This window comes from Scylla paramamosain, chromosome 15, assembly GCF_035594125.1.
Source record: "Scylla paramamosain isolate STU-SP2022 chromosome 15, ASM3559412v1, whole genome shotgun sequence".
NCBI classification, from domain to species: Eukaryota; Metazoa; Arthropoda; class Malacostraca; order Decapoda; family Portunidae; genus Scylla; species Scylla paramamosain.
In genome coordinates this window covers 8,943,512-8,948,511 of record NC_087165.1, presented here as the reverse complement: position 1 = coordinate 8,948,511, position 5,000 = coordinate 8,943,512, and the positions used below count along the sequence as shown (strand labels likewise).

At 45.2% G+C, this 5,000-nt stretch overlaps 1 protein-coding gene and 1 non-coding gene across 6 annotated transcripts in view; one reads left to right on the top strand and one right to left on the bottom strand.

Annotated features, from left to right (window-relative positions):
* The window catches only part of LOC135107371 (uncharacterized), a 170,886-nt gene that overhangs the window by 137,567 nt on the left and 28,319 nt on the right, over nt 1–5,000 (top strand). The gene's annotated exons all lie outside the window — the stretch shown is intronic.
* Trnat-agu (transfer RNA threonine (anticodon AGU)) lies at nt 2,778–2,850 on the bottom strand. Its single transcript has one exon. It is a non-coding gene; the product is annotated as a tRNA-Thr (tRNA).

The following is a 5,000-nucleotide window of genomic DNA, read 5'->3' as shown; positions in this document are numbered from 1 at the left end:
GCGAAGGGGAGTTAATATGACATTTGAAGGACGGAAGGGGAGGGGAGGAGAGCAGGGAAGGGGAGGACAAGGGGGAGAGAGAGAGAGAGAGAGAGAGAGAGAGGAGAGAGAGAGAGAGAGAGAGAGAGAGAGAGAGAGGAGGAGGAGGAGGAGGAGGAGGAGGAGGAGGAGAAGGAGGAGGAGGAGGAGGAGGAAGGAAGAGAGTCGTGAGAGAGGCAACGGATTAGGATAGACAGACAAACAGACACCCAGACAGACAGACATATAGGACGGCAGGGAAGGAAAGAGCAAGAGAGAGAAAGAGAGAGAGAGAAAGATAGCTGTTGGGGGAGGGAAAAGAGATAAAGGGAAATAAAGGCGAAGTTGTGCGGAAGAGAGATGAGGAAAGAGGAACGAGAGGAGGAGGCAAGGAAGGGCGAGAAAAATGGAAAAAGAAATGAGAACGGACAAAGAGAGAGGCAGAGAGAGGCAGAGAGAGGCAGAGAGAGAGAGAGAGAGAGAGAGAGAGAGAGAGAGAGAGAGAGAGAGAGAGAAAGGCGAGAAGAGGAAAGGAAATGGAGAGGAAACGGGGGAGAGAGTGAGAGTAGGGGAAAGGGAGAGGGGAAAGGGAGAGCATGAGTGAGATAATCCGGGGTCAGGCGAGGCGGCCGCATAATGTTGGTTAAATGAGAGACTAGAAAGCGCCGCACACAGCCCTCCATGATTCTCTCTCTCTCTCTCTCTCTCTCTCTCTCTCTCTCTCTCTCTCTCTCTCTCTCTCTCTCTCTCTCTCTCTCTCTCTCTCTCATTTGCTTGCTATGTTGATTATGTGTGCGTGTGTGCATGTGTGTGTGCATGAGAGAGAGAGAGAGAGAGAGAGAGAGAGAGAGAGAGAGAGAGAGAGAGAGAGAGAGAGAGAGTCAGAGAGAGAGAGAGAGTCAGTCAGTCATTCTTACTCAGTTTGTCTGCCTTCCTTAATGTTTGTTTGTCAGTCTTTCTTTTCTCATCGAGGGGAGAGAGAGAGAGAGAGAGAGAGAGAGAGAGAGAGAGAGAGAGAGGAGAGAGAGAGAGAGAGAGAGAGAGAGAGAGAGAGTGTGTGTTTGTGTGTGTGTGTGTGTGCGTGCGTGTAAGGCTTTGAAATATAAGACGACCTCTGAATGTTTTCCTCCTTATAAAAGAAACACATATCAAAGTCAATTTAGTTGCATGTAAGTATCAACACACATCTCTTGAAAGAAAACAAGTCGTACATAGCATTGCGAGAACATTGGACGGGGATTAAATGTATTGTAGAATAAAGTTACGAGTCATTTTTTGGGGTTAGAAACTTTAACGGGATTCGAATAATGAGAACAAAAGAATATAAGAAAATAAGCGAAATTCCACGAAGCAGTTAGGCCTACACGTGGCAGTCCCTTTACGTTACATACATACATGCATACATCCATTTATCGTCCTCATCCATAAATTAGTCTAAACTTTTGAAACCAATAACTAAAACATTTTATCTATTTATCTTTTAACAGAAGGAAAGCGCATTAATTCGAAATAAGAGCTGCAACCGTGAAAAATAATGTTAGAAGCTTACAAAACAATGCTGGGTGGGTGATAGACCACAAAGAGTTAAAGGAGACGAGTTATGAGACTCCGCCCTGTCTAGACTTGAGATGTACTGTTTGAGTTAAGCCTCCACCCGCACACACACACACACGAGGGCCGCACCGCAAACACGAGTGGAACATTGTCTCGTTATAGAGCCAGCATCGCAGAGAGAGAGAGAGAGAGAGAGAGAGAGAGAGAGAGAGAGAGAGAGGTTGATAGTCGTGTCAGTCCTCTAGTCTTGTTTCTCTCTCTTTCTCCAGCCTCACTCATCCGTAGACGCCGCAACATTAGTTCCTGTGCTCTATATATACTGCATTTCCATTTAGGCAGAGACATGTGCGTGGCCACTAGCTCTGTACGTTACCATACACCTCCCGTCCACCGCTCATCCACTGCCCTTCCACTGCCCATCCACAACACAAGTGACCAAATTACCCGCATCCACTCCCTCGTCTTTATAGTGTTGCCGCTGTTTGCTACGTACCCTCCACGCTGGCTCTCGCTGTACTTACTTTTAATTGAATGGTTCTGCAGGACACGCATACCTCTCTTGTTTATTTATTGATATATTTAGTACAGTGCGTGTGTGTGTGTGTAGGACAGGGTGGCTAGCGGGGCGGGGAGGTGCGGCTGTGCAAGGTGGCTGGCGGGACGTGGAGGTGTTGAGGTGCAGGGTGGCTGGCGGTGCAGGACGGGTAGGTGCTGTTACCCTGATTGGAACAGTTGGTGCCTGAGGGTAAGAAGGATCTTGACGGGCGAGTAAGGCTGAGGAGGCAGGTGTTTGAGTGACGTGCAGGGAAATTTTCTACCATAGATGAAGGGCGTGTAGATGCGGGGCAAAAGTTCAACATTCGTATACACCCTATGAATGTGTTTATCTTGAATTGTTTGAAGGAAGTTGTTTCAAATCGATACTCAAATTCTGGATAATCTCTTTGACTGCACTCTTTGGGGACTGACATCTTTAGTGGGCCTTTTTCATCTTTTTTTTTATTGTTCCTTGCTCTTATAAATATGAGCCCCTCTTACAAAAATAAAATAAAAAAATATTCCTTACTAGTGTTGTGGGACGTCATGACCAGAGTAGCAACGATGATCATTTTATAGCCATCAGTAGTAAGGACACACGTGCACACATAAATTCCTTGCGCCTTCATGAAATTTAGGCACAGAAAAATATCAGGACCCGTATTTCTTGCCTTCAGGGAGGATCGAACTCCCGGCCTCTGGTTTACTAGACCAGCGCTCTAGCCACTGAGCTATGAAGGCACATATTGAGAAAGGTCTCGTATTTGTGTTCATATCAAGCAAAGATACAGATAACATACCCACCCACCCGCACACACACACACACACACACACAAGTGCTTCTACAAAACAAAATAGTAATGATACTTTTTTTTTTTTTTTTCGCCATTTCCTTATTGTCACGGGTCGGCTCACTGTACGATTCTCTTCCAGTTGTTCCTGTCGGTTGCATCTCCTGTGACTCCCATCCTCTGCAACTCCACCACAAATCCGTTCCTTCATCTAACACTTTGCTTCCTACTCGATCTTCTCCCTTCATTTTTTTTTTTTTTTAGTTCTTTTCTCACCAGCTGACACAAGCATCTCAATTTTGCTTTTTCTCGTAATCTCTAGCTGAAAATAAAATGCTTCAGTTTTAGTTTACATTTTTTCTACATTTCGTTAACATTCTCTGTAATCTCTTTACCTAAGTTCAACCTCATTAAATTTTTTTTGCAACCATTCACTTCTTCCAGTCTTTTTGCTGTTACCAAATGTGTTCAATTTTACTTATCACCTCCTCAGTGCATTCCATCCCTGCTCCCCTCCCCTCCTCATTTCATGGATGTCCTCTCGGCGATATAGCCATTACCCACCTCAGCCTTGTCATCTCTGCATGGAGGTGCCTGTCAACTGCCCGACAATAACGTTCTTACGCGTGGCTTGCTTCTGACTCGCTACCTGGTAACCATTACGGGGCACCTTTGTGTCAAGGAAGCCACAGAGGACGCCACACGCCACACAAGGGGAGATGAAATAACAATGACGTGGTTAACGCCCCCAACGGCCCTCCCTCTTCTCCCTCCCTGCCCCGCCCAACAATATCATCACCGTGTCCTCCTCCGCCAATATACATTGAGGCACTATTGCTCTGCTTCCTGACCAATACATTACACTTGGGTCAGCTGAAGGGCCATATACCAGCCATTCATAACTGCCAAGAGAACACCTTGCTTCCTGGAGCGGCAAATATAATTGGGTGTCTCTCTAATGAAGGAAGCTTATCACACGCGCCATGAAGGAATAAGGAAAGCAAATTAAAGTTTTATTATTTACACGTTTTTTTTGTTTGATGGTAATTTTGTCGACGCATTTACCACCACTTGTGTTACCGATTGTACGAATTATTGATGCAACTGGAAACTTTCTGGCTAAAGAGGAATTCATTGGTGGTTGCAGGGATGCGTTTCAGTGCGTATGTGTGCAAGCGTCCTTTGGTCTGTGCTATCATGCCATTAGAAAGTAAGATGTATTATAACGCAAGAAAATTAAAATATGATGGACACTTAGATATCCGTCTCTTTACTAAGGACTAAGAAAAATATGATATGCACGGAAATATAATCTAGTTGGTGTATTTATGAGAAGTGTAAGTGTTCATACCACCACATTCATCAAGAGCTGTACTATAAATAGACACCTTTTTTCTTAGTTTGCATTTACTCTCACTAACCTTTGTTTTGTTTTGTTTTCCCCTTTTTTTTCCTTTCAGTTCTCTTTCAACACAAAACTGAAAAAAAATGTGATAGATATTCATCCGGATTTTTAACTTACCCCGCGAATCGCCAGAATACCTCCATCAACACCCCCCTCCTCCTCCCCTTCTCTCTCCCCCTCACATTCTCCGTCTCCCTCTCCCTCCCCCCTTATCCTCAGCCCGTCGGCCTCTACTGATAAATGATTTTTCACGTCGACACGCACCAAACACGCCCACTCGGGGACACTCATTTTTCTTCCAATATAGATACGTATTTTCACTCCATTCTCCGCTGTAACATCGCACTGTATGACCCGACCACACTTACCCACCACCTGTTTGAACATCTGCGAGGTCTAGTTGCCTCTGTCGTGTGTTAAGTGCGAGGACGAGGGTAAAGAGGTGGGATTTGAATTGGTCTGGGTGTTAAGAGACGAGAACCATGTTTGGAGGAGGAGGAGGGTGCCGGAAATGGATCTACCCGTCTGGAGAAAGACAGAAAGAGCAAAGAGAAGGCTTACTGAAGGAGTGAAAGAAGGTATGTTTGTAATGGGCGTGACTGAAGAAGACGCGGAAGACCAAGGGCGTCAGAGAAGATTAATAAACCACTGTAGTGAAAAGAAGATTGAGTAAAGCTTGTAATATCTCGTCTTCT